Below are 11,252 nucleotides of genomic sequence, written 5' to 3' on the forward strand. Positions count from 1 at the left end.
ACTGTATAGTCAGTATAATCTGGGTTAAAAATTACTGTTATGCTGAATACACACAACATTGAGCTTGCAGACACACTTCTTTGCTAACAGTTTAAAATCCTGCAGTTATGTTAACAATGGGTTTCAGTAGAGCCTGTGCCTAAACAGTCTAAGGGGCAGATTTATCAAGGGTCGAAGTGAATTCAAGGGAATTTTCGAATTAAAAAAATTCGAAATTCGAAGTAATTTTTGGATATTTCGACCATCGAATAGGATACTACGACTTCGAATTTACTTTGACTTCGATTCTAAGTAAAAATCGTTTGAATATTCGACCATTCGATAATAGAAGTACTGTCTTTTTAAAGAAACTTTGACTTCAATACTTCGCCAAATTAAACCTGCTGAAGTGCTATGTTAGTCTATGGGGACCTTCTACAGCATTATTCTAAGTTTTTGAAGTAAAAATCGCTCGATCATACGATAAAATTGTTCGAATTGATTTAAAAGAAAAACTAAGATATAATTAATCCTTATTGGAGGCAAATCCAGTCTATTGGGTTTATATAATGTTTAAATGATTTTCTTTTAGACTTAAAGGAGAACTAAACCCTAAAAAATAATATGGTTAAAAATGCTATATTTTATATACTGAGCTTATTGCACCAGCCTAAAGTTTCAGCTTGTCAATAGCAGCAATGATCCAGGACTTCAAACTTGTCACAGGGGGTCACCATCTTGGAAAGTGTCTGTGACACTCACATGCTAAGTGGGCTCTTGAGAAGCTAAGCTTAGGGGTCGTCACAAATTATCAAACAGAAAATGGGGGTTGTCTGTAATATAAGCTGATGCAACAGGGCTGATTATTAAATTCTGATGCTAATTGCACTGGTTTCTGTGCTGCCATGTAGTAATTATCTGTAATAATTACTAATCAGCCTTATATTGTGACATTTATATTCTATGTGTACTGTATATTGTGAGTAGGTCCTTAAGCTCAGTAAGTCACAGCAGCACAGAGCATGTGCACTGAATCAGCAGAAAAGAAGATGGGGAGCTACTGGGGCATCTTTGGAGACACAGATCTTCCCTGCTAAAGGGTTGTGGTTGCCTTAAACTGGTACAGAAGCCCAAAATATAATATGCAACATTTCTACCCTACTTCTTTAGCTAAACTATAGTCCTCTTGAAAATCTACATAACAGAAAGATCCATTATCCAGAAACCCCAAGGTCTAGTGCATTCTGGACAACAGGTCCCGTACCTGTATTCCTCTCACATTAGTTACTTTTTGGAATTCCTTGGAAGGTTCAGACATGGCTAGTGATGGGCGAATTTATTCGCCAGGCGCGAATTCGCGGCGAATTTGCGCGATTCGCGGCAGGCGAATAAATTCGCGAAACGCCCGCGAAAATTCGCCGAAAAAATTCGCCGGCGGCAAAAAAAATTTTTTCCGAAAAACGGACGCCGGCGTCAAAAACGGGCGCCGGCGTCGAAAAAACGGACGCCGGCGTCAAAAACGAGACGCCGGCGCCGTTTCGCGAATTTTTTGCCGTTTCGCGAATTTCGCACGAAATTCTCGAATTTTTCGGCGAAGCGAAACGGCGCAAATTCGCCCATCACTATGGCTAAATATCTATTTTAATCTATTTGATCAAATTGGTTTACGATAGAGCTATAGGATTAGAAATGTTAAAATTCCTAAAAAAAAGTGTAGAATGGCCGTTTGACCTTTTTGCTACTCAATAAAATGAAGGTGAAAAACAAATATTTTACTAGATGATAGAGTTAGCAAGGTCCCTTGACTGTGTATTTGTAACATCAAATCCTTTGTTAGAAATGCATTGGATATTTTTAGCTGTAAGTCTCTCAGTGGATTATATATTGTTTTACCTATGTTTTTCTGGTTTGCATTAACTGGTTCCAAAACTGTCCCCCAATTCTAATACTGTCATTATCCATAACTTTTGTACATTGAGCTTGCCTGATAGCTATTGTGCAGTGATTTTAATTTACATTTAAAATTAAATTTTCCATTTTCCCTTCAAGAGGCAGAAAAGAGAATGAAAATGACTAGGATGAGTATTGCAAATACAGTCAAATATATCTTATATCCAATTTAGTAGCACTAGAATCTTGCATTCACTTATGTTATTTTAAAATCAGCTTTAGAGAAGACTTCGTCCTCACATGCATCATAAACCGCCAACATCCCCCCAAATGATGTGGATATATTATTGCACTTGCAATGTAATGTGTAATGTAATCCATTCAACGTTAAATTTCCCGCCGTATGCAAATCAGCCTGCACATTTTTGCCGCTTAGTAAATTTACCCACTTATCTGGAAAAACCCAGGCCCTGAGCATTCTGGGTAACAGGTCCCATTTCTGTATTTATCTGGACTGTTCAACTGGATTGTTACCATTAAAGGAATTGTTCAGTGTAAAAATAAAAACAGTAAATATGCTGTACAAAATAAAAAATGTTTCTAATATAGTTAGTTATCCAAAAATGTAATATATAAAGTCTGGAGTGACTGGATGTCTAACAGAACACTACTTCCTGCTTTTCAGCTCTATTGGTTTCCACTTATTGGTTACCAGGCAGTAACCAATCAGAGACTTGAGGGGGGGCCACATGGGTTATTACTGTTGCCTTTGAATCTGACGTGCATGCCAAGGATCAATTGCAAACTTTCTGAACAGTTATATCCCATGTCCCCCCCCCCCCCATAGTCACTGACTAACTCAGAGTTAGAGAACAGGAATTAGTGTTCTAGCTATTATGTTACACATCCAGTCACTCCAGCCTTTATACATTACATTTTTGCCTAACTAACTATATTAGAAACATTTTTTATTTTGCATAGCTGATCTATTTACCTATTTATTTATTTTTATACGGAACTGCTCCTTTAAGCACCACCGATCTATTTACCTATTTATTTATTTTTATAAGGAACTGCTCCTTTAGGCTAGGGGCACACGGCGCGATTTCGCCGCGATTCTGCGCTGGGCGAGTTGTGGCTGCGTTTTTTAAGCCGAAATAGCTTTGCTAACTTTGGCGCTGGCGTCAATGCAAATTGCGGCGAAATCGCTGCGCTAATTCACACGCGGCGATTCTTTTTCTACTGTCGCCCGGAAACGCCCAGCGAGGCAACTTCGGACGACAATAGAAAACGAATCGCCGCGTGTGAATTAGCGCAGCGATTTCGCCGCGATTTGCATTGACGCCAGCGCCAAAGTTAGCAAAGCTATTTCGGCTTAAAAAACGCAGCGACAACTCGCTTAGCGCAGAATCGCGGCGAAATCGCGCCGTGTGCCCCTACCCTTAAGCACCACCGATCTATTTACCTATTTATTTATTTTTATACGGAACTGCTCCTTTAAGCACCACCGACACCCATTATATTTACTGTTAGTTTGTACAGAAGGGCAATTGTGAACCTGCTATTAGCAATAAAATTACACTCAATTATTTATCAGTTATTTAATTAATTATTCATTTGTACGGCTTCATCTCTACACATCCCTTGTAGGGGGGGGGGGGGTGTGTGTGTGTGTGTGTGCGTGTGTGTGCGCCACACAGACACATGGGAAACACCAATGTTATTAGAAGCTTCTGCATCATGTTGCCCCTTTATTCATCTATTAAAGTGTGCTCATTTATATTCATGTGCAGATACATCTAATGGAACTAACACAGAAACTTTAGTTGCACAAGAGCTGCAACTTCCAGGCTATATGTCCAAATATGGGATTTTAATGTTATATTCAGTTATTTTTTTTGACCTTGGTGTCTGCTCAGGGTTTTGCCACTGACTTGTTCTAAAACAACAAGGCAATAGTCTAAGAATCTTTTGTAAAAGTTTGGGTCTCTGTTTTTGCTTTCTATAATCTTTCAAAGCAATGCTGATGTATGCGAGCAAATAATATAAATTCAGCTCTAGTAGCTGTGAAGGAATTAAAGCTGCTCCAGTTTCTGTCCCGCAGTCACATCAATGCACGCTCATTACTTGAAATGCAGCTGGAAACTAGGACTCTGTCATGCTGGAGACTATTTATAAAATTACAATTTAGTTGGATAATGTGTTTAAGAAACTGCTGGTAGATTTTAAATGAATATTTATTATATTGGCAGTAGCTTTACTTCCTAAGCACAAACATGGAATCATAATGTAGCAAAGTCAGACGACGCAGATACTGTACCTAATTACCCCCCGTTTTTAAAGGTTTCTAAAGAACTAATTACCATATCCATTTTACAAAATTTGCCAGGTTATGAAAGTTTGAACACATTTTAATCTTCATATGTTCAAACACGAATTTCCTGGAGTCCAGCAGGGAGTAGGCAAAAAAACAGCAGCATCCTACATAGAAACCAGGGCCAGAGCCATAAGGACATGTTCTGCCTTCCCACACACTTCCCCTCCCCTGTGTCTCTATCTCCCGGTTGTTTGCTTCCAATACCCCGGACCGAACCCATTGGTTCGCCTCTAGCCCTCCACCCTCCCTGTTTGCCTCCTCTCCCCGCCCTCCTGAGGCTCCCTCCCCTCACAAGAGAGACGCCCCGAGGCTGCACCGATGTGCCACACGCCCACCCTCCCTCCTCCTGACTTGGCGTGATGTCACTTCCGGGTTCTCGTAGGCGCATCGTGACCCGGAAGTGGCAGCAAGTAACAGTCATCTTCAGGATTTGGGCCCCCCCGCATTGCTGGGTCTGCACTTAGTTACGCCATTGGCACAATGGACTCGCAATGGTGTGCTTATAATTTTTAGATGTTGTAAAAATATACCTGGCACATAAAGGCAAACTTTGGTGGAACTAGACGAGGAAACAATTCACAAATATAAGAGTCCTCTGGGTTGAGTGTAGAGGACTCTTTTATTTGTCTACAGTGTCGGACTGGCCCGGCGGGAAACCGGGAAAAAACCCGGTGGGCCCCGACCCTCGTGGGCCCCCGCCGGGCCAGAACCCGTCTCTAAATATTTGCAATCACGGGAAAAAAAAATTTTTTCCGGCGACGCTGTTGCGCATGCGCGCCGAACGGCGCTGTTGCGCATGCGCCGAGCGGCGGTGTTGCTGGGCAGACACATTTTTGTAGGGCTGCGGGGGCCGGAGGGGGGCCCCTGGACAGCAGTCCCGGTGGGCCCCGGGCCCCCCAGTCCGACCCTGTTTGTCTATATGTATTTTGTGGTCACAGCGTCATTGCACCCCCGCCTAATGGTTTTAAAATTTAGTGGTGAGCACAACTTTCCTTTGTTTGTTAGAGGAAACAATTCACCCTTTGCATTTGGATGCAAATTATTATTGATATAATATTATTATATCAAATATACCCTAATAGCTGATGTGCCAAGATCTACTATATCATCATGAGACATACTGTATATTGGTTGTCAGAAATCGAACTAAACTAAATAAACTCTGATCAGTAACGGCATAGAATGCACCTATTAATATAAACAATATAATAACCTTTATCTTCAGTCTAAGCAACTGGATCACCTTTTCATTGGCACCTGATTGTTCTCCTTGATACAGCCAGGAATTCTTCCCTGGAGTGAGCCTTCCCACAGAGCAAACAAAAAAAAAGAAAGAAAAACAGTAACATCACATTCAGTTAAAGGTCTTTCTATTTTAAGAGAAGAGAGAAATGTGCAAATAAGTTGACTGTCAAAGCCTTCCTTTCTTTTTGTTAAAGGGCAGCATATTTGATTCCTGAGCAATTTGCTGATATTTTCCCATTTCAGATCACTCATAGTCTCATTCTTTCACATGTAAAAACTTAGACTGGAAACAGTGAAAGAGATTGCAATATAATTTTTACTCAGTGGGCAGGCAAGACGTTGTTTGACTGCCAGGCAAATTACCTTTCAAATCATTTTATTTCCAAGGCATATATTCTGGCAGTTAGCTGCCAACTGGCTGCTGTAGATGGGTTTATGAAAGAAAATATTGTTTTTAATTTCTCTTATGGCTGTACCGAATAAAATAGACTCCAAATAAATTCACCCTTTTTTCAACGCCAATATTTAGGCAATGTTAAAGCATCGGGCAAATACTTTATGGCAAAATTAGCATGGAAGGCCAATATTAAGATAGATGTAAAAAAAGGTATCCTTCCTGGTGTCAGTATCTTTTTAACTGATTTCAAACTGGTTTTTCAGGTGTATCTAGGAGAACAATAAGAACAGCTTCACAAATTCCACCTTACAGTATATACAACCAGGCTTTCCTCCACTTACCCTGCTTCTTGCCCTCCAAGGGGGACAGTCTCACAGTCTGGGAACCTCTGCACTAGGGGATTCTTCTCATTATTATTATTCTCTTATCATAACATCAACTCACACATGCTGATATTTTCGTACCAAATGTGTATTGTCTTAACTTTTGATTTTTATTATTGGCTTCAGTGTGCCAATAGCCTTTGCTTAACTTGGAACTAAAAGAATTAGAAATGTGGATATGTAAGATGTATGTCCTCTACTGCCGGTACTTGACGCTACTAAGAGTGCCTGGGATGCCATGCTGCACCTAACCAACAAAACAGGGTCCATTTCCTCAGACATGCCACTATGGGGCAATAGTACTCTCCTGCATTTTTCTACATTCATAGAGGCAGGGTTATGGGCTAAGCTGGGTGTAAAATGTGTAAAACAACTGTACACTAATAATACTCTGCCTACTCTTCCACTTCTACAACAGGCTATCTCTCGCCCCAACTTGTCTGAGTTTCGGCACATACAGATATCACATTTGTGCTCTACCCAATTCCCCACACCACCCCTGATACAGAGTCCAGACATAGAGAACCTGATATCTCAACCTACCAAGACCAAACTCCTATCAAAAACATACAAATTGCTACTTACCAGGAAATATGACCCTCAACCCAGGGTAAACTATAAGTGAGAAATTAGTGGGATCCAACAAATGAATGGGAAGAAGTTATTGACTCTTTGTACAAACCTCTTGTAAGCACTAGGAATAAACTTATATGGTTAAAATTATCCACCAGACATATCTTACCCCACAAAAATGGGTATGGGTAAGTGGGAATTAACAAACTGCCCGAGATGTAGTGTGCAGTTAGCTGATTTTATATATTTGATGTGGAGCTGCCCTACAGTGCAGAGGTTCTGGCAACAGGTCACTCAATTTATGGGCGCAGAACTAGCCTTACCGCAGGTACTCAACCATGCCACATGTTTGCTGTGATTAGTGGATTCCATGGTACCCAGAGTAAGAACTAGACGCTTAATGAAACTGCTTTTGTTCTACGGGAAAAAAAACTATAGCATTACACTGGATGGGACCATCACCACCAACCTTGCGAAAATGGATTGCCCTTGTTAACTCCCAGTTGGAACTTTACAAACTCACTTATATGGCAAGAGGTTGTCCGGGAAAATTCGAAGACTTATGGTCTCCGTGGACAGAATCATCTGCGACTCATATATGATTGACTTTCACACCTCCAGCTTTCTCATTGCTGTCTATTATTTCTTTTTCCTTCCTCTCTACCTCTATACACTTTTATTTTTTGTTGAAAATCAATAAAAAGCAAAAAAAAAAAAAAAAGAATTAGAAATGACAAATCACACCTACAGTACATGTATTAATTAATATTATTTCACATGACGCATTTACAGTCTAGGCTTGAATTACATTTCCAGCTTGTTCTGACCCAACCCATTAAACAGTTCTTGAGAAAACCCAGAAGGGTTTATGTAGCAGGATGTCAGAGCAGTGAGGTGTTTCGGCCAGACAAGAAAGCAAACTGTGAAATGTGTAATGTTAAAATGTTATTCTGGAGGTTTAACAGAGAATGTAGTGAGAATATCATTTTCAAAAGAAGAAACATAGTTGATAAGGGGAAACAAAAGAGAAGGCTATTAAGTACAGATTCATTAGTATGAAGTACAGGAATGTGACATTTTATCCAGTATGCTTGGGATCCATCTTAAATTGATACTGACGCTAAAAAATTATTATTCAAAATATAAATGTACATCAAAAGTTACCTATTGGTCATGTTGATCGTTTTTCACTCATAAGGCTGCTTTTGTAAGTAATTGTTACTTAAAGTTCCTAAACCTGACTGTTTTCCCAATCTGACTGTCCCTTCTTAACCTGTCAGTTATAGTTTCTAATGCTAACGGACTACTGAAGCTCAAATATGGCAGCCCCCTCATAGAGGAACATTGGGGATCAGATGGGTAATGTAAAAGCATCTGTAAATACTTTTATGGCAAAATTATAGATAGCATGTGAAGTCAATATTATTATGATGTAAATTTCTGGTGTCAGTATCTCTTTAAGGTATTTTATACATTAAGTCTACTAAAGCTTCATTTGAACATTTATTAAACCCAATAGGATTGTTTTGCCTTGAATATGTATAAATTATATGTTAGTTAGGATGAAGTACAAGAAAGGAAATACTTTGAAAAACATTTGGAATACTTTGGAATACATTTGGAATTATTTGATTTAAAATGGAGTCTATGGGAGATTACCTTCTTTCGAGCGTTCTGGATAATGGGTTTCCAGATAATGAATGCAATACCTGTACAACTGGTTTATATAAATAAAAGTTTAAATAAGACAGCATTTGCTGTTGTCAGGAGTGCTCAGCTACCTTATCAAAATGGCCGTGCCCATGGCCGCAATGTCACACTGGTGTGCTGTGTGACATCATCATTCCTCACTTTGACATGAAACATCAAAATAAATAGATGCTGATGACCCAGCTTCTATGCCCTAATATAGGTCTAATTATATCATTTCCTGTGTGCATTCTAAATCATTTGTTTCCTGAACTTGATATTCATTTCTGACTATTCTAACCTTTACCTGAATTCAACTAAGAAACTTGCTTAACCCTTTGTATACCTTGTTTGAACTCTTTTTGCCTGTCTGAACTCCATGTTGGTCTAGACTTCAACCCTGGTAAGAGCTGTTGGGCATTGACAATTGTCAAAAAGACAAATGGCAACTCCTATGTAATGAACCGTGGTTTATACCTTAAAGGAATAATGGTCAATCCTTTTTAACCACCTAATATCCTGTTGTTCTCTGGCCCATTTAAATTCTTGTGGATGGGTCCTCTAATCCTATGGTTACATTCTAGTCCACATTTTGTTATAATATATTTGTAAAGTGCTGCATAACTTATTTAATGTTATAGAAATATATTATGATATTACCTACTAAAGTATAGGGCTGTACTGCTAATGGCCTGTGGGCAGAAGGGCAGGGCTGGATTTACATAGTGGGCATCCGTAGGCCCACTGCCGTTCATTGCCCCTGTCCCCTCCTTTTTATTCGTGCAAATTTTCATCATTTGGACTGGAGCCATGGGGATTGCGCATAGGAAATTTAAAAAATGATTGTATCTCCAGAGCATCCCCAGTGTTTTTGAACCAATGTGGGTATGGTTGGGCAGCATGCTGCCCCCCCCCTAAAATCCTGCTGCCCTAGGCCTGGGCCTAGATGTCCTTTCCACAAATCTGGGCCTGCAGAAGGGTATTAATATAACCTCATGTCTGCCTGAAGGCCCACAGACTTATTTTTAGTATATTATTTTTTTATATATAATCCTGCCCATGGATGTGTCATTGATGGCATTACTTGAAAAAGTTGCAGAGCACTAATCCAGAAGAACATGTGGAAAAGGAGGCCTGACTTATAATGTGAAGTCAGGCATTGTTGCCATCCCTTAGACACAAAGGCAATCATGCAAGATACGAGGCAGGATATTGTTAGCACTGAAGACAGAATGAACCAAGAAAAGGAAAAAAAAATACCCTGCTGCATAGAGAACATGTTAGAAGTTGGTATGACAAAATCCTCACAGATATTTATAAGGATGTTGTTTTACTGATTTGATCAAGGGGGAACGCAAATGCACTATTGCTCCTATTTATTTATTTATTTTATTTCAGTATATGTACTGAAAGTGTAATACTATTAAATATTCTGTTTCCCCTGCCTGGCTTGCATGTCAAGTAAGAATAATGCAGTACTACTCTCTTATTGACAAAGAGCATATATGGCATGGCATGAAATTGTTCACATGCTAGAAATCAGTAGAAAAAGCAGCTAAGAAATCTGTGTTCCTTTGTTGGAGACAAATAAGACATATGCTTCAGCCCAGAAAGTACACCTCTAGTTATATTCAGTATAATTCCTTTAGGGGAATTAGCAGCTCTACAACTCTGGCAGGGCCTTCTAATTTAATCTAGCTTGATTGTCACATATGTAGTGGTATTATTAGCCACAGAAGACAATATGTTTATTAGTAACATGTTTGGAGCTGTATTGTCAGACTACATGCTTTCATGTGACCATCTTATATCTTATATCTAGTCTAGACCTATAATTTGCAGCACCTATAGATACTGGGTGGACTACAGATTGGTCCAACCATATCTTAATTCCTTGCATATTGTAGTACAACCCTAAACAGCCAACTGTATTCAGTCTCTTCTATAAGCAGGAGAACCTCTGGCATTATGGGTTTTATTTGTACTCTTTTAGGGCCCTGGAACCGTTTGCTGTAATACAAACATGGAATCTGTTCGCTTCTGAGATCTACCTAGCAAATAACAAGTTGCAGACGAGGGAGAGAGGTGAAATTGTATTCAGAGTCAAGTAACAGGTCAGGGCAGGCAGCAATATCATAAAAAAGTAGAGCCAATGGTCAATAACCAGAGAAATAAAATAGAATAATGGACTTGAACAAAAATGGAAAACCACTAGATAGCTTAGCAAGGCAGCAACAGAGCAGAGGAAATGATGCTACAGTATCAAAATGTAGCACAGAAAATAGTGTGCACTGTGCAAGATCCCAGACAGAAAAGCACACTGCTGCACATTAATGTGAGTGCAGTTTTCTGAAATGATATGAGAGTGCCGGGAGATTCAAGCATGACCATGCCAAAACATCAAGGAGTGTGCCTGGAGACCAGAACATTTGCAGGTACTGGAATGTGCCAGTATTCTATGATTTAAAAGTGAAATACTGCATATATAGTCTGATTTGTAAAGAACGAAAAGAATGGTAATTAATATGTCCAGACCAAACAACCCACAGTTACCACTACCATGTGAACTCATTCAAGACACTTCTCTAATTGTTGTTTTGTAGTAGGGAGCAGAACATCAAAGAATCAGGCATGTACTAACTACACATCAGATAATTTTAAAGAATGATAAGTTCCTTAGAGAAATATTGACAGATACTGTACATCAGTAATCACTTTT

This window comes from Xenopus laevis, chromosome 5S (assembly GCF_017654675.1).
Source record: "Xenopus laevis strain J_2021 chromosome 5S, Xenopus_laevis_v10.1, whole genome shotgun sequence".
Taxonomy (NCBI): Eukaryota; Metazoa; Chordata; class Amphibia; order Anura; family Pipidae; genus Xenopus; species Xenopus laevis.